This window comes from Mirounga angustirostris, unplaced genomic scaffold (genome assembly GCF_029215605.1).
Source record: "Mirounga angustirostris isolate CCGP_5_RB_7025 unplaced genomic scaffold, mMirAng1.0.hap1 SCAF_10, whole genome shotgun sequence".
In the NCBI taxonomy this organism is placed as follows: domain Eukaryota; kingdom Metazoa; phylum Chordata; class Mammalia; order Carnivora; family Phocidae; genus Mirounga; species Mirounga angustirostris.
The window spans coordinates 61,824,078-61,849,711 of NW_026991718.1; the positions used below are offsets into that span (position 1 = coordinate 61,824,078).

The 25,634-nt window shown below is 38.6% G+C and overlaps 1 long non-coding RNA gene across 4 annotated transcripts in view; it reads right to left on the reverse strand.

Annotated features, from left to right (window-relative positions):
- Positions 1-25,634, reverse strand: part of LOC135361763 (uncharacterized) — a 581,261-nt gene that overhangs the window by 267,427 nt on the left and 288,200 nt on the right. For 2 of the 4 annotated variants that reach the window (XR_010405687.1, XR_010405685.1), the window contains exon 3: positions 23,453-23,501. The exons of the other annotated variants lie outside the window; for them this stretch is intronic. This is a non-coding gene — a long non-coding RNA (uncharacterized LOC135361763). The remainder of the gene's footprint in view (positions 1-23,452; positions 23,502-25,634) is intronic. 4 annotated transcript variants of the gene reach the window in all.

The following is a 25,634-nucleotide window of genomic DNA, read 5'->3' on the forward strand; positions in this document are numbered from 1 at the left end:
CTTATGAAGGAGGTAACTATCTCTCCTAGGGAATAAAAAAATCCATAAGGAGAACTCCATGTTTTTTTCAATAATACAACTTAGAAATTCTGATAGAAAGATAGTGGTGACAGCAGTAATATGGCCCAATATAATAGAGAAAATAGAGAAAAACAGCAATATAAGATTTAAGATTTTTGAAGAAGAGGAATACATCTTTTTCATCCTTTCATCTCCCCCAGTACTTGGTATTTGGTAAGTGTTGAAGAATACTGATAACCACAATGACATCTAACATTTATGGAACTTTCTATGTGTCAGGCATGGTTGTAAGTACTTCACAGGTTTCAATTCATGTTATCCTCAAAAAAGATCCCCTCAGTGAGCTACTATTATCATCCCCATTTTACAGATGAGGAAACTTAATCATGGAGAGTTTATGAAACTTAACTGAGGTCACACAGCTAGTTAATGTCAGAATGGCTTCACATTCAGGGGGTCTGGCTCCAGAGCTCAACCTCATAACTTTTATGCTAAACTGCCTCTTACTGGACAGCATAAGAATTGCTGGACAGAATTGCCAAATTTTATTGAGGAGCTGAATTCTACTGTCTCAGACTGGAAATGTGAACTCAGATGAAATTGGAAAATCACACCTAAATTCTAGGAATACTAAAAAATTACACACACACACACACACACTCCCTGGAATTTATGATGATTTTATGTGTAATTTTTTGGCAGCTATACTATAACAACAGTTAGTTTAAAATGACTGATACTCCCTGAGCAAATCTAATCCTTCAAAACTTTAGAATCTATTTGGCCAGTAAATTATTTGGCAACATTTCTAGACATTTCTCAATTGCAAACACATAACCAGTTAAGGATAAAAGGTGTGAAAATGTGGTGCTTCTTTTGTCTCCCCCTCTGCCCCTTCCTTTAGTACACAACTCTTCTGTCCTTATCATGCCCAGCTGTCTCGTTTTGGCCTGCATTCTCCAGGCAGCACCCTTTATCTTCAGTTCTACCATACAAGAGAACCTACACGTCATGTGTCTCATCCCCTAAACACTGTGAACTTTTGTAGATGATGTTTTAGCTCTGGAAAAAATTTTTCAAATGAGATTTAATGGGATGCCTCAAATCTCAAATGCATGAATAGAAGTACAAGGAAGCTGGTGTCTCTTTGCTGGGCCCCCTCCCCCCACTTGCCCCTGCAAGTGCCCAAGAACCTGAACAGATCCTAAGCCACTTCTCAGACCCAAACAAATTAAAAAAAAAAAAAAAAAAAATGGTGGTGGAGATTTATCCATGACATGTGCATGGGTCTTTGAGACATGTCCCAAAGAAAAGCGTGCACATGGTTGACTCCAACCCAGAAAGTTCAGTCCTGCCTTAGCCCTGTTGTCCTGATCTCTCTGCTGGGCCTTTTGCTTTACCCACCAAGGGAACCAAATGAAGACAATAAGGGACTCTCTACCCCTCAGGACAAGGGCATATTTCTTCTGTCTCTCCTCATTTCTCAGAGCCTAGACCCTTAGCTTCCTTTCTGCTATTCCTGCTGCATCTCAAGCTGTTTGAACTCAACCTTGTGCAAAGCTACCCAGCATCCCAGCATCTGGCTGTCATGTTTCCTTTCCAAAGGCCATGCCCCCTCACAAAAAAGGAAGGGGGTGACTCCCATACAGGTTCTACTGCATGAGCAGCAGTGAACATTCCAAGCCTTGTCCCACGATGAGCCTACTCCTCCCTGATGCCCTGTTGAGCCCAAAGGCCCATTGCAAGACCACTCAGTAGGAAACAAGAAGGGTCCTATCCAGGAGGAATAGGAGACAAAAATAATCCTTTGGAAGGGAAACTCATTCTTTGTTTGGGACATACCTCTTGAAAATTTGTTGATGCTATTTGAATGCTTCAAAAGTTCTAAACTACTCCCCAATTATATACTTTAGCTAAAAAAATTACACAATTAGGCATGTTCATTGCAATAAAAAATAGAAAATACAGATGAAGAACAAGAAAAAAATTGAGCTATAATCCCTCTAGGTATTTTTCCACAGACATATGCTTACAAAGTGTGATAATAGTATTTTATAGATTTTAATTTTATTGTAATCATCTTTCAATATCCATTATATACATCTAAAGCATCATTTGTAGAGTCTGTAGGAATTTTTTTCCTAAACGTATTCCTTATTGCCAAGCTTTTATATTGCTTCTGAGCTTCTCTGCTTTAACATCACTACAATGACTGAGCAGATCGCAGATCGGGGGAGAGGAAGAGCTCTAGGTTCAGACATGGGTCCAAATCCTAAAGAGCCATGCAATATGGACGCTTGGACATATTTTATAAAATCCTACCGTGCCTTGTTTCACCATCTGTTTCAGGAGAGAGTAATTGTAAGAACATACCTCGTCAGACTGTTCTGAGCCTTAAGCGAAAAAAATATATGTAAAGCACTGAGCATGGTGCCTGGCTTATCTTGAGCAGCCAGTAGAAGTTGGCTCGCTGTAATTAAATAACTCATCATATGATTACTTCCTTAGAACCTATTCCTAGAAAGGGAACCAAAGGGTCCTAGGACCCACACATCCTTTAGGATTTTTATCCGTATTGCTGATTGTCTTCCAATTTCTTCTCCCACCAGTGAATAAGAGTGGAAATGAAAACCTGCCTCCCCACATTCTCCCTCATTTGGGGACATGGTCCTTTTTTATAGAAGGCAGCATGGGAGAAAGGAAAGGGCCCTGAGCTTGGAGAAAGAAAATCTGTGGTCTATTCCCAGCTTTGCTATGTATTCAGTAACCATGTGGCCTGAAACTCTCAGTTCTCTGACCCTCAGTATCTTCATCTATTAAGAAAAGGGGGTTGGGAAAATAGGTAATAGTATTCACCCTAAAACACCATATGGTAGAGTAAATAAATTATGAAGGTACCTCATCAACTACACCTTGTCACCCACATACAAAGTACTTTAGCCCACCTGGGATTTGGCTTTAACTACCACTAGGATCTTTAGAAATAATAAAGTTCTAATTCATTTCAATTTAATATTTACTGAACATCTATTATGCGTCATACACTGAGCAAAATACTGAAGCTAGAGACAGAAACAACAATGGAAATAGGTACCGTGTAAAAATGTACCTGAGACAGAATCTCAGGAAGGCAGGGGAGGGTATAGATATTTAATACAATCTAAAAAAATCAGAACAAATTTTAAAACTTTGTTTTATACTTTTTAATCACATTGAAGTTTTGTTTGTTTTTATCCGTGTTACCAAACTATCACCCCGAAGATATCTGCAGGCAAGAAGTTCAGGGATAAGGAGATATTCCTGCACAATCACAACATCAATCACAAAAAGGAAAAGAAATAAAACAAGAGAAATAAACAAGAATCTCTGCCTTGTTCTGTGTCTCAGAAAGTATGCCTCTGAGTTTTTCACATCCTCATACTTGATGATGGCATCTGTCCATGGGGATCTGGGGTTCTGTGGCCAGAGAGAAGGGCCAGTACAAAAGAAGGATACATTGCGGGCTCTGGAATGCACATCCCCATCTCCACCAGCCAGGACAGACTAGCCTCACCCCCCAACTCCTGCCTCATTCTTATTCTCAGTCCTCACAAGCTCCTTTTCTGTCTTAATCAGCTCTGATCTGCTTTTAGCAGACAATAATAGGAATAAAGAGCAGCATAGATTTTGGCATGTGTGTGCTTTTTTCCCCCTTAATCTTCTATCCAAAAAAGAAAAAGAAAAAAAAAAAAAAGTCCTCTCTCTTTTACAGGCTTCTATTGTTTTAGAAAAGAAAAAAAATTAAGGCAGGAAGAACTGGGACCATAACAGATGACATCTCCTTATAGCAAAGCTGCATATTTCATTATCGGCAGGACCAATCTTAATTTACAGTAGACATTGCTGGTCCTGCATTTTATGTTGAAATAATGGAAATGCTTCTTTGTGAAGGTTGTAATGAAAAACATAAATAGTATATCTTCTAATGATTAACATTGACTAATTCTACTGGTACCGAGTAGCATGTGCTTAAGAGATGGATTATCTCTGAAACATAATTTTACTAAGCACTGCTATGTAATTTGTTAAGCATTTAGTAATAAGTATGTCTAATAAAATACGAAAAAAATATTTAGAAAATGAACCATAATTTTAATATAATTTTAATTAATGGGAGTGCAACTGCAGTGGTTTAAATTACATTCCCAGTGGTAAGAAGCCTTTCAAACCTAATTTGTAAGCCAAGATGGTGGCTCTAATGACTGGCAGCAAAGTTTCTTCAACAGATTTCATGGGGCATGATCCAAAGATAATAGGTTCTCAGCCCAATGACAATCCAATTACAATGCCAATCAAAGCCAACTTCATGCACTCTAATTATCAGATTTAGCTGTCAGCTCAAATACAAACATAACACTTTTATTTAAATAAAAATTTAATTTAGGAAAAAAAAAAGACGACTTCATGTGTGATTTATTGAGACTGCCAGAGCAATCTAACTTATTTCCCTGGTAATATAATAAAATCAGTCTTGTATTTAAAAAAAAAAAAAGTGAAAACTTTTTCTCCCCCACCCATTCTTCTGTATCTGCTATGTTATATTATTTAAGAGTTAATTTAAGCAAAAAAGCATAACCTAACATGGCAGCAGATATTTGCCAACTAGAAATAGGTTAAATAGAGTAACAAGGTTTCAATGAGACAAAATTCCAAGTGAATAAATGACAAAACCTAATTAGTTTTTACTAGTCATCAGGAGAAATTGTGTTTCAACTAAAATCCATTTATATGGGCCTGAAGCTGAGGACACTGGCTTTCTCTTATTTCTGCATTGAATCATAGTAGAAACATGGGCAGGGCAGAAAGAAAGGTAAGGCAAACAAGACCCACGTTAGAATGATTTTAAAACGTTTGATATTCAAATCACAAATAGTAATAATCTAGAGCATCAGTAATGGGTAGCAAGTGCTCCCCACCACAGCCCAGTCCTGACTCAGCTTTTGTTACCAGGTTTCCCTCTAGGCTTAAGAGTGAAAGATTCTCTTGGAGTAGCATAGCCCAACAGAAATGTTGTGTGAGCCATAAACGTGTGATTTTAATTATTCCACCAGCTACATTTTACAAACAAGAAGAAACAGAAAAATATTTTAGTAATATATTTTACTTAACCCAATATATCCAAAATTTTATTTCAATATCGAATCAGTATTTTTTCAATTATGAATTTAAAGTTTTACAATTTTTTTCCTCATGGGAAACCTTCAAAATTGGTGTATATTTTAGACTTAAAGCACACCTCAATTCAGCCATGTTGCATGTGCCCAATAACCACATGTGGTGAGTGGCCTGCATTGGGTAATGAAGTCTTAGAAGTTGGCCCAAAAAGAAGGCAAAGAAGAAGTTGATTTTAAGGTTTAATTGTATGGCTCTGAAGACCATCTACCCCTCCAGGGGTGGGGGGAAATATAGATATATAGAGAGAGATACATTTTTTTTTCTGGTTTTCCAAAGAGCCTAAAATCTCCTCTAGTATTTTATTTCTTAAGGCTAGATGGATATACTGTATATGTATGTGTATATATGTAATGGAGAGAGGTATTTAGGGAGATTTTTCTTTCCTAAAACATGTCTAGTGAAGTGTAGTATGAAAATATACAATCCTGTTAGAATATATATTTGCATAAAATTAAGACAGGCCCTGAGGACCCTTGGAAGGAAGACAGGGGTGTGATATGAGGATAGCAGTAATGGGGAGGTGCAGGGGACCAAGGGTAAGCTTTGCGTCTACTAGCTCTAAGTCCCTGTTTACAGATGGAAGTCTCTCAAAACCTTCCTCGGGATCTCCCTTGCTCAATGAGGGCGTGTTCTGGAAGCCCACACTTGGGGATATATTTGCTAATATTGACACTCTCCCAGGCTTCTTTTGACTTCCCACCCTTACTACTGAAGCCAAGATGGAACCCTGAATGCCCACCTCCACACTTCCTAAATTCTTCTCCTGTTAAAAGGCATTTAAATTTCCAAACCTACCACACAGTGTTAGACAAGAATCACAGCAGGTTAAAACAAAGAGTTAATTTGTTTCATCTTATATACTTGGGAGTTGGGAGTCACTTGAATTTCACATGCAAATAGATGCAAACATATGCAAATCAGGGTTTCTCCAGATAAATTGAGTGGAAAAAAAAAAGCCTCATAGTATTAGTAATATTCAGGGATTTTTGTGGTGTTTAAAAGGAAATTATTTGCTTCCTCCAATTCCAAATGGAGTATCTTTCTCAGTCCTGGCTGAATGAAACCAAAAATTACCAGTCTTCAAGGAACAATGATTTTTAAAAACATTGAACCAGATAGTCAGATTGAAATCAGGCTATATTTAAGCTTTAATCATTGTATCTTAAATGCAACTTCCCTAAGAAAAACTAAAACCTTCCTTACTAAAGGACAAAGGAGTTCTCCAAATAAATCTTTGCTCTAGGTCTGACAATAATATAATTAAAAGTGATTCTAAGAAGAGAAAGCATAATAATATACCACAGGAATGTGAAAGCAACAGACAGGAGAATACACAGAGCTGTTGGTTATTATTTTCAATATTAGTAACATACATTATGGTACTTTGGCATGTATTATCTCATTCTATTTCCATAATCAATCCATAGCCTTGTGGTGATTGATTCTGTTCTTATGGCAATGCCATGACGTAGTATAACTGGTGTTATCATCTTCTGTTTGGATATGACTTTTTGAGTTCTAGCTCCTGACCTCAGCATGTCCAAAGTCAAGCACAATCATTCTCCATAAAGCCTGTCCTTCATGAGTACTTTATCTGATCATGACACTGTTGTCTAACTTGACAAACTGAAACATCAAGTCATATTCAAACCCTCTGTCTTCTCTAGTTTTACCCTCAGACTTAAGACAGGCACCAAGTTGTATGTAGACGCTTTTAAAAGGATCAGACCCTAGTCCTTCACAGTTACAGAAAGAATCACCACTAGGGAGAGATGTCTGGAACTGACAGCCTCCCACCCACACCCTGAGATTTACCTTCCCCTTGGGTACTCAAGCTAATTACTAATGCCTAGATCACACAGAGGGGCCTCCACTGCATGTTTTAATCCAACATGGAAACACAATTTGTCTTCAATTCTCCAAAGCCCAGCTCAAACAAAATGGAAACAAGATTCCACAAAGGAAGGAAAACAGAACTAGGAAATAAACACAGAGAATATTGAGCAACTAGATAATCTAATGTATGAAATACAGCTCAGGATCGCCCAGGCCTAGCTCTCAAACTGCTACCAGGGGTATGTGGTCTTCTATTACCCCTGAAGAGTGTACAGAGCAAAGCCCTGGCACCACTGCCTCCCATAACGGGCTGGTCTGAAAGAATGAGATCAGAGACACAGTTTTCTAGCCTGGTTGAGGTCTTTTCTAAGAACTTCATTTCCCCACATGAAGACCTCTATTTCCCAAAAGTCTGTTAGGGAGACCACCCCCCAGTCCCTACACTCACAGAAGGCTGGGATTAACTTACACCCTCCAAAAGAGCTCAGCAATCACAAATTTAAGGCACATGAAATGTGCACATGTGGTGGCAGAAAGTCATTTCTTCATCCAAGTCCAGTATTTTTAAAATATCTCTCAACTCTGTCCTCTTTCCTCCACAAGTACTCCACAGACTTGTAAATCAGCCATTCCCATTTCCTTTCACAATAAGGACTATGAGGCTTTTTAAATGATAAATATAACTCATGTTCATTTTAAGAAATTTGCAAGATAATCAGAAATTCAAAGACAAAAAAAAATCACCCATAATACTATGATCTCCACCATCTCTTACCTGAATACATGAAGTGGTCTATCTATTCTTCCAGATTCCAGCCTCTCCCACTGCAGTGTAGCCACAATACTGCCCCTGCATTACATTCATTTCACATGGATGAGACATAGTTTAATTCAGCAAAAATGTTTACTGATTAGCTCCAGGGTGTTAGAGACTGTGGGAAACTGCTGGGGAAAAAAAATCAGACCATGTCTTCACAGAGATCACAGTCATTTTACTCCCCTGCCTGGAGACCCGTGGCTCCCCCACCACCTTTGGAATCTAATCCAGATACCTCAAACAACATCTTCACTTCTTTTCAACAGACATTGCTGGATTAATTGCCCACACCACCATGGCCTCATGCATCCTCACGTCTTGTGCTGCCTCACTGCAATTCTGCCAGACATGCCTCTGCTTTGGTCACCATTAAATCCTCTACATGGATCTCCATCCCCTATACACATCACCACCACCACCACCACCACCACCATCCTGGGAAGAGAGTGAGCACTCAAGAAATGTATGTTAAACAAAATATGACACTGCTGTAACCCAAGATCCAGAGACTTAAACATGCTCCAAGCACTTATACATTTGATGAAGATAGGGTAAAATTGAAAACATACTTTTAAAAGTTATATTCACAAAGACGTTTTCAATATCAGGTACAACAAAAGGTACTATGCCTGTTGGAGGATACAGGATAGAAAATATGACATGGTCTCTTGTCTAGATTGGAGGAGCAAGTTGGAAGAAATTCTACAATTCTGCCAGTACATTTTTCATTTGAAAGAGGTGGGGTTTCACAAACAGAGAAAGACATGTATCATATGATCTCACTGATATGAGGAATTCTTAATCGCAGGAAACAAACTGAGTGTTGTTGGAGTGGGGGGTGGGGTGGGAGGGATGGGGTGACTGGGTGATAGACACTGGGGAGTGTATGTGCTCTGGTAAGCGCTGTGAATTGCGCAAGACTGTTGAATCTCAGATCTGTACCTCTGAAACAAATAATGCAATATATGTTAAGAAAAAAAAAAAAAGAAGAAGAAGAAGAAGGTAGCAGGAGGGGAAGAATGAAGCGGGGGAAATCGGAGGGGTAGACGAACCATGAGAGACGATGGACTCTGAAAAACAAACAGGGTTCTAGAGGGGAGGGGGGTGGGAGGATGGGTTAGCCTGGTGGTGGGTATTTAGGAGGGCACATTCTGCATGGAGCACTGGGTGTTGTGCACAAACAATGAATCATGGAACACTTCATCTAAAACTAATGTTGTAATGTAAGGGGATTAACATAAGAATAAAAAAATTAAAAAAAAAAAAAAAAAAGAAAGAGGTGGGGTTTCAGAAACTTGTGGCCTTAAGGGAGTGTTTTGGAAGATGGTATCAAAAGGCTATTTCAAGCAAAAATGAAACTGTGTGAAAAAGTTGAAGTAAAAGTGGTATTTTTGGTTAAATAGGCAAAGATGCTCATAAAGAAAGGGGAGGAGAGGCTGGGGCCTGAAAGGCCCTGGAGAATGTTCTAAAAGCCTGCTGTCACTTGGATGATTTCTGCAGCATGGCAGGAACATCTTAGATGTCCTGCTAGGGGGAAAAAAAGTTTTCATTCTATGATTAAGTCCTCATTTGCATGATTGTCTTAAACTAATCCAGCTTTTCAGCCATGCTTATTTCACTTCTCTAGCTTTGCTGAGATGCTTCACTCCCAGATTCATTCTCTCTTTTCCACTCACTCCATTCTCCAGCTTTGTGGTCTCCTTGGGCAGCTGACCCTCTAAGCTTAATCTTCCAGCTAGCACCTTATCTCCTCCCTCTAGGTAAACACTCACTATTCCTGATTCTGGTCTACCTGGCTTGGTGTCAGGGCCCTCTGTCTTACTCTACTCCATGGAGTAGTCAAGAAGGTATAAGAAGGAATTCTAAGGACATTCCCACCCTCATTATCCAGCCTCCTGAAAACAAGCCGGTCAGTGGAAAACTTCAAGGAAAAGTCTGGAAATCTAAATCCCAATATGAAGAATATGTATGAGAGAATAAGAGCAGATCTATCATGTAAATATTTTCAAAAATAGGCATTATGAAGATGATATTAATTATTTTTAGATGGACAACATCACTGATTTGAGGAGGATGTGTTCTACATTTTTTATAAAGACCTAAGCTTTTCCTCCCACCAGAGAGGAGGATTCCACTAACTTCACTACGACTGCCTATCCCATCCATTTGCCTCTTTCCCCCTGGATTTCACACCATATGATTACTCCTCAATCCTCATCTTTAGTACTTCTGCTACAACCACAAACAAACATAGAACTACCAGATTCTCTAAAATAAGCAAACAATCCAGTAAGCCCGCCCTTTCACTAACACATCTCTTTTCTCTCCACTAAAATTTAGTGAAGAGTAGTTAATAACAATTTCCTTACCCCCTTTTTTCATATATCTAAAATGTGATTGCTGCCCTCCCTCAAAATTCTATGGAATATAGAATCACTATCACTTTTCTAAGGGACAGACCACATTCCCACCTGCCTGCCAGAAAGTCTGGACTAACTATCTTCTGAGAGTCAGAATATTAAATAATAGTCTTAGCCTTGTCTATTCCCCTTCAATGTAAATATGATAGTAACATCCTCACCTTACAGACTGTGCCATTCATTTCTAAGACGGCTAACATATATCACTTATATTGACACAATCTAGCCCATTGAACTGACATTAGTTCTATTCCCAGTGTTTCTACCAAGCCCTTGAAAACTGTGGGATGCCAGACTTAAGCCCTCTCCTAACTCATCTCACCCATATGGCCAAACAACTGTATGAATAGTTTCTGAATAGTGCCTCAGTTTTCCAAGAGGTGACTGGGTCCCTTGTATCCTAACTAATTTTTACTTAACCCCTTCCACTTGGGGACTAGACCATATACCTCATATAAATGGCCACTGAATTCTCCAAAATGATTGTTTGAGACTCCAAGATCTCCACTACCAGGAGTTCAGCATACTTCTGCTCCCGTGACTGGATTTATTTTAATTCCACATTTGGCCTATTCATGGCAGCCTTAGATAAAGCCCAGTTAGTTCCACTTCACTGGCCCCTTGTCCAATATGGACTTGGTTGCCTCATTCCTGGGGGCGTCATTGATTCCATCTGAATAGTGCTATGTACAAATTATCTCATTGCATTTTCTTTGCAAAGCAAATCATTCTGATGTCTCTGTCTTTGCTTATGAGAGCTGGCTCAAAGTGGAGTCAGCTTTCCCTTCCTTTCCCTCCATATTTGCAATCTGTTTTCTAGTTTACAGGTCTATCACCACATTCATCCATTACCCTCCTTTCATTCTTACTTTCCCTAGTAAAGTTGAGGTCCTCATTACCTTCCAGGGTAATGAGATAGTACAACTATCTCATTGCGTCTTTGGACGCCCAACCCCCACTCCCTACATCCCCCGGTTGCACTATCAGTCTTTCTAAAGCAGAGTTCCCATCACATATCTCCTATATTCAGTGACTTTCAGTGATGGTACATTTCCACCAATTTAGAGGCAAATTAATCTGCCTGACATTCAAATAGAAGTTACCTCTGTAGTTCCATTTCTCACCACTCCAAATCCATTTCAAACTCTATCTATATAGTGCTGCTAACCATTTCCCCAACATGCTTCACTTTCCCATCTCTGTGCCATTGTTTGTGTGGTTATCTCTGCCTGGGGCGTCTTTTCCTTAACCCCAGGAATAAAAATACTGCCCACACTTCAAGTTCCTTTTCATGAAACCTCTCTAGATTTTCCTATGCAAAACTGGTTTCTCCCTTTTTAAAACCCCTATAACATCTGGTATATCCCTCTCCTATGGCTCTTATAATTCTTCCTGCATCCTATCCCTACATATCTTTGCTTTATCCATCTTAAAGGTCTTTAATCTCCCTTACGGCGGGGGTGGTAGGCAAAATTATAGAATGGACCCCCAAGATTCCTGGTCCCTGGTGTACACACACCTTCTCCGAGTTATTCAATCAAGAATTAATCTAACTACTGCTGTGCAAATATTTTACAAATGGAATTAAGGTCCCAAATCAGTTGACATTAAGATGATAGAAAGATTATCAGGGCCTGACCTAATCACATGAGACTTTTAAATACAGAAAATTTTCTCCATCAGAAAGACAAGGCAGAGAATCAAAGTACAAAGGGGATACGAGGCATGAGAAGTTCTCACTGCAGATTTGAAGAGAGAGGGGGCCACAAGGCAAGGGATGCAGGCAGCTTCTAGGAGTTGTGAGCAGCCTTCAGCAACCAAAAAATGGAAATCTCAGTCCTACAACCACAAAGAACTGAATTCTGCCAGGAATGACCTTGGAAGTAGATTCTTTCCAGAATCTCCAGACAAAAGCAGCCCGAATGACATCTTGATTTTACCCTAGTGAAACCCTGAGTAGAGAACCCAGTCACATTATACTGAACTTCTGACCTATAGGAGCTAGTTAGTGTGTGTTGATTCAAGCTGATAAATTTGTGGTAATTTATGAAACATCAATAAAAAACTAATATAGTAGGAATACCTTACTCAGGTTATTAGACCCAGCAATGCCAAACTGAGTGGCTGGCATACAGGAGGGTATCAATAAATATTTAACTTCCAATTGCATAAAAAATATTGGAGATATAATCTTTCTAGCAAGAACAAATAGTCAAAATAAAAGGCAAACAGGTTGAAGCTTTTATGTCTTTAGTTAGGGAGAATTTTGAAAATAATTTATTAACTCTGAATGTGCTAGAATGTGAGTGACCTAGCACATTTTGAAAATCCTGAGTTTAAGTCCCTAGAACAAAATCAGTTCTGAGAATTTGTTTTACTTTTTAAGAAACTTATTTTAAGAAATACACAATCATAGCCATTTGCTGAAAAACACTCCTGGTAACATTACTGAAGTGGCACCTAGTTCTATACCTGTGGTTACAGTGAACACCCTTGCCACCTACATTTCCAACCCCAGAACTTCAGCTGTTAAATAAAATTACTAATTCTTTTTCTCAACACTACCACTCTTTTCCTGCTAATGTTTTAAAATGTTTTTCTCTTTTCTGGTCTCAAAATGTAATCGAACTTGGCTATTGCTGACATTTAAACATCATATTAGTCCCCTTTTTATTCAAGCTAAATGCTAAACCTAACCTCATCGCTTTACACCTGCCACATAGTCTGTGGAGAACAAGGCAGCTACCCAGCAGACGGAGAGAGACCCACCTTCACGGCCACATTTTCTATCTAAAGAGTTCCAAGGACCTGGGTGAGTCACATAACACGCTAAGATTCAGCTTCCTTGTGGCTACAAGCTCCCAACACTGACCTCTCAGACTGCTGTCATATTCTAATGAAAAATGCAGAACAAAAGGCTTTGAAAAGTATAACGGGCACAGCATTATAATTATGCAAAAGGAATCCCTAACCCTCCCATTGGACTGTATACTCTGGTAATTGTTTTCAATGAAACTATGGAAAGATTTGTAGGCAGCTAACATGCACATTGGGCCATCCATAACTTTTGCCTTGGTACAGTCAGACTATGATTTACCCAATAAACCATAACTGCAGTGGAGGCCCAATAATTCAGCATCTGAGAGGGATTTGCTGTGGAAGAAGTTATTATGGTCTATCAGATCAAAAATTCACTTTTAAAGAAGTGTCCAAATACAGATGTACACAATGGGCTCAATTCATCACAGATTATTTTGCCAAATAATACACATTTTCAAAATTACTGTAGTGTCTATCATACACCTCACTGTGTACTTATCCCACACATAGAAGGGACTTTAGTGTTTAAAAAAGAGAGAGAAAGAGAGAAAATAAAAGGAAAAAAAGAGGACATAAGCCACCATTTCAAAATATAAAGATTATATTACAAGGGTAGTGAAACCCAAAAATCTAAAAGGTAGAGACAGCTATTTTCTTTCTAATTCACATTGTGTAGGTTGATTATTATTATTATTATTATCATTATTACTATTTTTTACCCCAAGTCCCATCAGCTGAAAAGACACTGTTAGTCTTCACTCTAAATGTTCTGCATGTTGTCTCTTTATGTTATTTTAAAAGGTCTGAACAAAGATCTTGACATATTGCAGGCAATTTGGAAAAACACCAAAGTTACAATAGATGGTGAATATCTTTGCTTCTTTCAGTTTTGCTCCACAGAAAGAAATCAAGGCATCCTTCTTTGATGTCTGTTTTGTTTTGTTTTTGCAATCACTTGTGTACCCGGTGTGTTCATATGGAGTGATAAAGGCTCACGTTCATGAGAATAATGATAAAATGAAAAGATTCAAAATTCTTAACGTTAAAAGGCTCAAATTTCATACACAGATGTAAGGAGCTGAAATTTATCAAAAGTTTATTTGTATTAATTAATGCTTTCCATTTATGGGTAAGACAGTAAGCACTAAAAATAAAATCACCATTCTACGATCACCAAGTGAGCTCGGGAAATGCTCATATGATGGTTTTGTTTGTGTTGTTTTCCTATCCCCTCACCAGGGGTGTGTGTGTGTGTGTGTGTGCGCGCACACACGTGTGCATGCATGTGTGTTCTCTTCTTTCTCTCTTTCCCTCCCTTCTCTCTCTTCCCATCTCTCTCTCTGTCAGTCCCTCTTTCTCTCAGACACACAAGAAAACATCAAATTAATTATAGTGCCCCTAACATTAGTTTGCTTTGACTCAAGAGACTCAAGGGCATTTCATAGCCTATCTCCATCTACTCATCCATTTTAGTATTTTTAAAGGAATTTCTTAAAATATTTTCTTACTATTCCCCAAAAGTTTAAAGATCAGAACCTGCTTTTTCACTCTTTCTTTCCCTTTTATCAAGATCAGTATTTTTTTCTCCCTGCTTAGAAATGATCCCTTCAAAAAGTCAGCAAAATATTTTGGCTGTCTTCAGCTGCACTTTGGGCTTCTCTGTTACAAATTGTATAAACATTTTCCAGACAGGGGAATTTGAAGGGTTTAAATTATTTTTTTAAATGATGTCTGTATTCTAGCACATTCACATTTGCAAAAGGAAGATGGAGGCAAGGAAAGCTACCACAGAACATAATATGTCTAGAATCAGGGGACTATTGAGCTCTATGCAAATCTGAGAAGGGAAAATATCTTCCTCATACATTATCTACAGCAAGGATCTGAGTTTCCCAGGCTGATGAAACAAATGCTCTCGTTGGATGTAGTCTGTCATTCATATTGAGCTCACATATTTTACTTCCTGAAACCAAACAAATACTGATAAACTACTTCAGTGAGCCTTTAATCAAAATTTCGGCAGTATGCAGTTGGCGACAGAAAGATCAGTCTGTGGAGCCTGAAACCCTTTCATCATCAAATATACAGAAATAATAATTATATTTATCTGTTTGGTTCAGGCTGCACACCAAGATTTACCCTTGCCCTAAGGACACAGAAATCATCACGTATTGTCATCTCTAAAGAAAAAAAAATTCCTTAATAACTTAGAGGTTAAATGGTTCTCAATAGTTGTGGGGGCTGAGGAAAGGGAAATAAAAATAATAAATTACTTTTAGCATTTTTCTCTTATAATGCTATAATAAGCTGTGTTGTATACTAACCATTTAGTACTTCTGATAATAACCCTGAAAGCACTAGTAAGCATCTAGCATGACCAATAAAAACATTTTTTTTAATAAAAACATTTTTGAGATGGGAGAGAAGAGATTGTCTCATAATTCTGTTTTCTGTCCTTTTAGGAGCTGTGTGTCTGGGTAAACATATTTCAATTTAACTTATTCCAAAAATAGTTGAAAATTGGATTAAAGAAACAGAGGAGTTGAGTTTGAAAAACATTTTATGGTGAAAATAGTGTATCTTCATTTGGATTCCTACAAAAGCAAAAACAGAGACAAGGACTTAGTGAACCGAGGTTACTGGGAGGTGAATCCAGGAAGCTGGAGTCAAGGAACAGGGAAAGCACATCAGGGAAGAAGGGAAAGCAGGTAAGGGCAAGTTGTGAGGCTGTTATCACTGTGGACATCCCAGGCCTAATCCCTCTCGGGTGCCTCAGGAACTGAGAAGAAATGAACCTCAGAACTGTACCACTGCAGGATTAGAAGCCCGAGCATTTATTCTCTGATCCAGTCCACAACAGAGAATTGCCCTCTGAGGACCCTGAGGAACTTCGAATTCTCATTCTTCAAGGCTACACCTAATCAGGGCTAACCCAGCTAAGGCTTCAGAGAAAGCCCTGAAGTAGAGAAGCTGAGGGACATTTGAGGCCAGAAGACATCAACATGCACAGGGACTGCGTGCTGGGGCTGAGGGAGCCAAGGGAATGTCCGTGAGGGGACAGATATAATCTACTATGTATTTCTTGCTCTAGAATAACTTGAGAAGATCATTTTATGTTCCTCTCAAGAAGTAAGTATAAGCTATCAAGCCATGAAAAGACACGGAGGAATCTTAAATGCATATTATTAAGTTTAGGAGGCTGATCTGAAAAAGCTGTGTGATCCTAACTAGATGATATTCTGGAGAGAGTAAAAAGATTAACATTTGCCAGAGGCTGGGGAGGGGTAGCTGAATAGGTGGAGCACAGAGGATTTTCAGGGCAGTGAAAATACTCTGTATGATATTACACTGATGGATATATGTCATTATATATTTGTCCAAATCCACAGAATGTACACCGAGGTTGAATCATAATGTAGTGTCAATGTAGGTTGGATGATTAGGATGTACCAAAGAAGGTTCATCACTTGTAACAAATGTACTACTCTGGTGGGGGATATTGATAGTGGAGGCGCCTGTGCATGCGTGGGGGCAAGAAGCATATGGGATATATGCATAATTTCTACCTTCTCAATTTTTCAATGAACCTAAAATTGCTCTAAAAAATAGTAAACAAAAGAAAGTCAGTATAAGACCACTGAGCATTGTAATTAACACCACATATTATTTATGTGGAATTACCTTTGCAAAACACACGTATATTCAAAGGAAGTTCTTTTAATCCCCTCATCACCCATTTGCCTCTATACAAATAGAGTATAGACTGCCACTCTCCTCCACCAGTTCTCTTTTTTTAGGTCCTCTTTTTTTCCCCCCAAATTTTGTATTTAAATTCAACTTAATTAACATACACTGTATTATTAGTTTCAGAGGTAGAATTTTGTGATTCATCAGTTGCATACAACACCCAGTGCTCATTACTTCAAGTGCCCTCCTTAATGTCCATCACCCAGTGATCCCATCACCCCATCTCCCTCCCCTTCAGCAACCTTCAGTTTCTTTCCTATAGTTAAGAGTCTTTTATGGTTTGTCTCCCTCTCTGTTTTCGTCTTACTTTATTTTTCTCTTTTAGGTCCTCTTTACCACATTTTCTTCTCACTCACCTCAACAGTTTTCCTTCCTCCGCAATTGTCTTTACCTTTCTACAGTCTTCAAGAGTTGTGGAACATGGGGCGCCTGGGTGGCTCAGTTGGTTGGGCGACTGCCTTCAGCTCAGGTCATGATCCTGGAGTCCCGGGATCGAGTCCCGCATCGGGCTCCCTGCTCAGCGGGGAGTCTGCTTCTCCCTCTCCCGCTCCCCCCTCTCGTGCTCACTCTCTCTCTCTCTCAAATAAATAAATAAAATCTTTAAAAAAAAAAAAAGAGTTGTGGAACATGCTCTATAGTCAATTAAGACATAAAAAGTAGCCCCAAGACTGCCATTAAACAATTATGGGTCACTTGCTTACTAGAATATTAGCTAATAAAATAGCAAGAAGGTCTGTCTTACATGTTACATTGAATACTGGAAAAACATCTAAATTAAAATTCTGCTTTGGTCTGTTTATGGAGAAGAATAAGGGGCAGGGAGGGGAGGAGGGAGAAGGAAAAAGAGAAAGAGAGAGAAGGAGGAGGCAGAGGGAGGGAGGGTGGGAAGAAGGAGCCTGTGATTTTGTTTGAAATGTTTTCTGGTTCATTTATGATGTATCCTATAAGCCCATCGCTTTGGGAAATATTTGCCCATTTTGACACTTTCCCTGGCCAAACACTCCCACCAGCTTCATTTTAATTACAGAATCTAAGGGTTACTAGGGTCTCCTGTTGGAACTTACTGCAATATCTACAGTTGCCACATCTCTAATTTAAGAGGACACACACCTGCTTTAATTACAGGGCCCTTGAGAGATAACAAGATACAAGTAACATGACCAGATGAGAGTCAATTGCTGAAATTGTTTCCTGATAAAACGTATTTAGCTCCAGAGGCTAAAGCTCACTAACTCTTTCCTATATGGCATCAGGGTGTCAACAGGAACACAGCTACTGGGAATAATTGAAATGCCTCTCTTCATTGAGAAACTGCCCATACAGTAAACAAAGTCCACACAATGTGGCAATAGATGTAGAGTCATTTCTGGCTTGTTCTGTCATCGGAAAAAGAACCTGGACACAAAAAAATCGCAGTGGAATATCTCCATGCAGATATTATCCAGCATTTATTTCTCTCCTTAGTGAACATAATCTTATGCATGAAACTACCATCCTTGGGATTTAGTCCTCAGGTTTTTGTTTTCATTTTTGTATATAATCTTGAAAATTTAACAAAAATGTATTTTACTGGTTTTCAACCCAGTCTTCTATTGATGGGTGAAAGGCTGAGTGGAGTGACATTCCACAAGGGCCAGGAACAGCAAGCAGAGTATTCAGGGCATTTCCCAACTCTGTCTAAAGCGTCTCATCCCTAGAATAACATTCGTTCCATTTGGAGGATCTTATTGTTATCAGCCTATCTCACAATAAGAGTCAGGATAGGACTCAGTGGTTTAAGCCAAAAGAGTTTATTTTGTGCTCACACAAAGGCTGCTGCTCTTCCAAGCACCTCTCCAAGGCAGCTCCCATGAAGTAACTTAGAGATACAAGTTGTTTTCATTTTGGGTCTCTGCCATCTCAACCCAGGACCTCCAGGGTTGCCCTACATAGGGAAGGAAAGCTGGAGGGTTATACATTAACTACTAAAAGCATTATCTGGAAGCAAAACAGTGTCTGTTCACAGCCCATGGGCCAGAAATAGTCACATGGTACTGCTAATTGTGGAAGGCCCGGGAGCATCAGGTGTTCAGGAAGCAGTAACTGTCTTTGCCACACTTCTCAGTAACATGCTCTTCACACCCACAACAAACTAACATTCCTCAAAGACTATTTTTATCATATTCCTTCCTCAGTGAAATACTCAGGAATATTTTCCCAGCACCTGGCATTTTTATGTGACTTAACATTTAGTCATTTTTTCCCCCAATAACGTGTAAGTCTTCAAGAGGCCGTAATTAAGACAATATTTTTGAAAAGGGTAATACTGTGGTCATGATGAGATTCTGTAGGTTTGGCACAAGGACAGGGTTCTCGGGAGAAGAGGATCAAAAGATCAGGGAGGGCAGAGCCTATGTTTGTCTTCGACATCATTGAATCCCCATCATTTTCACCTATTACAATATCAGGAAATATTTTTAAAATTTAATTGAACTGCATAATTTTTCCTATGGCTAGTTCTATCTCCTGAAGCAAGTCTAATCTCCTTTCCACTAGCAGCAGCCTTGTTAGGCCTCCTCTTCTGCTTCTCTCCAAATGCCCCCACATATACAGTCACAAGTAACACTTGGATTTACAACTTATAAGGCACTTTCACCAGTATTATTTTTTGAGCCATCAACTCCTCTGTAAGATATGCAAAATAGGTATAATTATTCCATTTTATAGATGAAGCAGAATGTTAGAAACATTAAATATTTCATACTTCCTCTAGCTTTTAGTCCAGGGCTCTTGTCACCATTCCCTCATTCTTGGTAACCCCTGCTCCAGGCTCCTCCTTATGCTGCTCACAGACCCACTCCACCCATCTGCTCCTCCTACCCTGCCACCCAGTGTTGCCTCCCTGCCCTTCCTCCTAGACCTGCTTCACATTCTACCTCCTCCAGGATATCTTTTTGAATATTTCGAACCACAATGTTCTCCCCTCCCCGCCGCCTCCTAATTCTGTTTAGATGTATGATCTATAGAAGGATCATCATTCACACATGCTCGGAGTCTTCTCTCTAAATAGACTGGAAACCCTTATGGGGAGGAGTTATATCTTCCAATCATTTTCCATGCCCCTAAGCATCTAGCAGTGTGCTTGGTGCACAGTTGCCGACCATTTCCACTATACACTGAAGCAAGAAGGAAAAATCAGAGTATCACCCATGTTTATTGAAGAACCCAAACTCTAAATTGCACCTGGGCTAACTTTGTTTATAGACCCCCCAAATTGGTATTATATAGCCATGACAGAGTTTAAAGCCATCCTAATTTTAGAGGAATCTTAAAAATGTTTTACCTATGAATTCAAAGATTCTTATGAAGAATTAAATACCTATTTTTACTCTACAGAACACTCCATAAAGAGAATAAATGGGACAAGAATTATTAGCAAATCTTTTAATAACTAACTGAGAATAGAAAATACAAACTTCAAGACTTAACCACTGTCAGTATCCTCTCTCTCACAATAAATTTGGGGAAGGGAGGACAGGGAGATATTTTACAGAATGAGTAGTGGCCTTCAAGTGGTATCAAACTGGCGAAGCTCTTCTTCCTTTATTTTGGGTACTGCATTCTATATAATAACCACCTATTATGTAAAGTAACACTTATATTTATTTGTACAAAGGCTTCCTATAGTCCAAGTATCCTGAAAATTGTTAAAGTTTAGCTCACCTGTACTTCAGATAATCCGTCTCCTAACAACCCCTGCTATCCAGACTCTGAATTAGTTCTCTAATGCTTGCTCCATTACAACATACTGCAAAAGTAAGATACAGACACAGACAAAATACTGTTCCTCTAAGTTGCCTGTGGGATTTTGTGGGTGGTAAGGAAAACACATGACATTCTAGTTAAAGAGGGTAGTTGTAATTCTCCGTGCTTATCATCAAGATCTTCAAATCACACACTTCCGAGCCCAGCATTCTCTTGGCTTACACTCATAATTCTTTTTAACTTTACAGAGTGGGGAAGCTAGTGAATGGGGAAGGAGATAAAGAAGTGGGTAAGGCTGCTAAGGGGTTGAGTCAGATATGTATTTAGATATGCAGAAAAAGAATTTCACATTAGGATCAAGAAAAAGGTAACATACTGGCTTATTTCTCCCCACCAAAAAAAGGTTCGAAATGCTAAGACAAAGTAGACCATAGGGAAGCTTAAGGTGTGGATGTTTTCAAATTATTCAGGGCATTTATGCTAATTGTACTGGCAAAGAGTCTATGATTATTTTGGTTCCCTTCCTAAGAATATTAAAAGATCTGGGTTGGCATAAAGGGGTATGTGTAAAAGTGAAGTTTTATTACAGATGTCAAATTTGTTAGAGTGATTCATGATAGATTACTTTATTGAAGCAAGTTTAATTATGAACGTTTTCAAATCTTTTTTCCCCTTAACTCAATAAAGAAAAGGAAGAAGGTATGGTTTATCTTCCAAGGGAAGGCAAAATGATTCGTGGGAACAATATGGCAAAAACTAATTTAATCCTTACAAGTTTAAAATTAAAAAAAAGGGGGGGACAGAATGAAAGGATCAGCAAAATATGGCTAAAGCTGGTGGTGTATGATTACACCCAACACTTTTTTGTTGAGACAGGAAAAAGATTTATGTTCCATGGTAAAAGAATGTGTGTAGTGTGAATGATACTGAAAGGTAACTGAACAGAGGCTGATGTGGGAGATAAGGGAGCAAATGCTCATTGAGTCATGTGTTGAGCCAGAGCCATGTGGAGGGAACAATGTTAAATGACTCTGCACAGGCCCTGGAATGATCACAGATGATTTTTTATAAGTGTATTCTTTACTTTCCCACTCTACACATCTGTTAGCTTTTTAAAAATTAAAACACATGTACTTCCAAATTTATATATAAATATCCTCACGTTATGAGATTTACTTTTAAAGAAATAAGTTGGGTGAAGGGAATCCCACCCCTGTCATTAAGGACCATTAGAGTAAGTACTGGGTAACAAGTGGGACAGAAGGAATGCCTTGCTAATGCACTCACGGCTGAGGCATACCCCTCTGTTTCCTGATGGATTTGTACAGTTTTTCAGTTGCATTTGATGATGAAGCAGCTGGACTAGAGATAGATAAAATGTAACAGACAGTGCCCATTGTAATGGAAACCATGTCATTCATCCTTTCTAATTTTCCAAACCAGATGTATTTTTTTCCAATTTTTGGATGCTCCGTGTTTCTATTTCTCAAGTTGCATTATAGCATCTTGCACTCATTTTTTTCTGTATCACAACTTTTTCCTTACTTGGGGGTTCCCCATATCTCCATATACAGTGTCTTAAAAAATGAATTAAGCAATCATTAAATTGAGTTGTTCCCTTCTCCTGCTGGTTTACAGCAAAGGTAAATGGGTTGACAATTAAAAGAAGTGTATACTGGCTGTCTTTTAGGTGCCCAGCTCTATGGGAAATGCAGGCAAAAAAGCCTCCTTACCCTCAACCTGCATACTAGTTGGATAATCAAGACAAAGAAGAAAGACTAAATGAGATTTGATTATGGATGTCAGCTCAGATGCCAAGTATAATGAAGGATCATTTGTGGAGCACAGGAAAATAACTGCAAAAGCAATTTGAGGCATAAGATACAGTGTGGGTTGAATTCATCAGAGAAGGCTTCAAGGAGGAGATGGAGCAAAAGTTAGGCTTTGAAAAATGATACGTGTACAGACAGACAGAAACTAAAAGGTGAAGGTTCACTGAGAACCAATTATGGGCCAAGCTATACTAAGTCAATGTGATTACACTCATTTCATAGTTGAGAGATATGGTACTAGGAGAGATTTACAGAGATTAGTCATAAGTTTCCCAGGGACAAACCTCTACTAAGTGATATAGCTTGTATTCAAGTCCAAGTCTGTCTGACCCAATGTTTGAACACTCTTCACTACATGAAAAAGGAATAGTAGGAGGAGTAAGAAATATAGATGGTAGAAACAGTTAGATGATCTGCTTGGCTGGCAAAGTAAAGCATCCTAGACATCATTTATATCAACTCCTTTGTTTTACAGAGTCTGTGATCCAAGGATAGTAGAAAATAAGGTTAGATCAGGAGAATCTTGCAAACAGGGCAAAGGAATACACTGAAGCTTTGGAGATGGGCATGAGGTATTTTAAGATAATTTGTATGTCATAAGCTGAGCCCTTTTCTGTGGTAGAGGGCACTTCAAATCCAATCTATGCATAACCATCCTCTCCCAAAGGAGCTCTGAATATTTGGACCACCAGAATTTTGGAAAGAGGAAGAAAAGGCCAAATGATGAGCTGAAAACAGAGGTGCTTCAGTAGCTCTGAATGAGGCAGTATTGCTCACGACACTTCTCCTTACCAAAAAGAGTTGGCTCTGGAAGCCCTGCACCAAGAAATTAACCAATGTATTTTTGGAGTATTGGCTCCATGCCCAGCACTGTGCTTATAAATCTACAAATCCACACTTGTATCATTTAAGAAACTGGCTTATGTAATATAACGTAGGGGTTAAGCACACAGGCTCTGGCGGCAGACTCTCTGGGTTTCATATCTCATCCTCTCACTTACCAGCAATGTGACCTTGGGCAGTGTACCTCTTGGGCTTCAGTTTCCTGATCTGTAAAATAAGGAAAATAATACTACTTACCTCACTGGGTTATTGTGAGGATTAATTTAGATTTTCCAAGTAAAGCTCTTAGAAAACACCCGGAAGCTAGTAAGTACCTAATAAACATCAGGACTCAGGAGAAGGGGAGGAGGAGGTCAGGGCCACTGCTGCTGTTTGTTGGCCCTATTATAAGTGGTCCATTTTAAATGTCTTCTTTGATTATCTGTATACTAAGTCTTTGCAAATGCAAAAATAGATAGCTATTCATAACTGTTTTGCTGGATCTGATTTATCACTACAGTTAGTAGTATTGTATAGAAATGTGTTATAAGTGAGAACATAATCAACTGAAATTCTTCTGGTTCCTTTAATAAACTTTATGCTACAGTGAGCCACTGTATCATTCAGTACAGGCTAATATATGCTATGGTAACAAATAAATTTCAGTGGCTTAACCCCGCTCCCTTTTTGTGATTTGGACAATTCTCTCCTGGGCAACTCAGGAACTTGGGCCACTTCTATCTTACAATCATCCACCTAATTTCCTTCACTTCTAATACACAAATGGAGAGAGCAAGGGAGGGAGAGAGGGGGAAAGGAAAAGGAAGGAGACAGGCAGGGAGCAAGACATAGAGTAAGGATGTACAAGGCCCACCCACTTTTAACTGCCTTGGACTAGAGGTGACATATCACTTCTACTTACATCCCATCAATAAGAATTAGTCACATATAGACACCTACAAGGACAGAGGCTGGGAAATGAAAAGGAATGTGAATAGTTGTTAACTAACATTCTCTTAGGTGTTACATCCCTAACTGCTAGGTTTGTAGTTAAAAATCCCTGAACTACAAGAAGTGGGGAGACTCATGGCCCATCAAGACCTCAGTGTTTGGTCCTACTTATGGCAAATAGATGTTTCTCAATCAAAAAAGTACAGAATTGAAATATTTTCATGAGTTGGTTCTGGGATACAGAAAAGACTTTCAATTAAAAAAAAAAAAACAACAACCCTTAGTAAAGGACATCAGTACCTTTCTAACAGATGCTATGAGAAAAAAAAGAGTTTTATGAAGAACTTGATAAAAAGTTGGAAGCATTTTATTCTGTAAATGCAAAATGCTGCTAAAAGGGAGCATTCACTGAGACACAATTTTGTGGGACCTGAATTTCTGCCTATCCCAACTGGAGAAAGACCTTTCCTATAAAATTATTTGCATTAGGACTTTCTCTCTAACCAGGAATTTGAATGCTGGAGCAGAGTTTATCCTCATAAATACAACTAGATCATAACCTGCTGGTCAGCAATTCCACTTAACCTTAGAACATGTTTCTTTAAGCTAGGACTCTGAAATCAAGGGATTCATTAAAAAAATAATTTTAACTTTAATTTTTTTTTTTTTTTTTTTTGCCAAAGAGGACCTATTGACTCCTGGTGTTTTGTTTGTTTGTTTGTTTGTCTTTTTCCAAAGATTCTATCAACTAAACAAGTTATATTAAACCATGATAATTTTAGATATTTTGTAAATCAAATACATGCATACACACATGCACACATTGTACAGGTAAAAGCTCTCTTAATCACCCACAAGCTAATGAGACATGAGAGCAAAATAAAGAATTACTGTGTCTATAAAACTACATTCAATGCTTTGGATAAATAGACAAAGTTGAGCTACCTCCCCCCCACCACACACACACACACACACAAAGGTTATAGTAACTAGGTTTGGGGAAAGCCACCATGGACTGAAAAAGTCATCTAAAAAAACGAAGGATTCTGCTTTCAAATTTTTTCAGAAGCATCTATAATTTTTCATTCTACTTTAAGGAAATTGGAATTGAAAATCATAAAGACTAGATCATTGGCATACTTTTTGCAAGAAAGGCTATATGGAATCTCAATCATTGGACCCATTTTCAAAGTTTTAAGTTAAAATTTGTCCTATATATAGGTATTATTTTTATGACTCTTGATTTTATCAACTTTTCCAATAATTTGAACAACTACCAGTCCCAACTGAGTCAGGTAAGAAGACAGTTACCAGATAGATAGATAGATAGATAGATAGATAGATAGATAGATAGATAATTCTTTCTTCAGTGTAGAACATCATGAGCAAATCAGAGGTACCACATAAGTT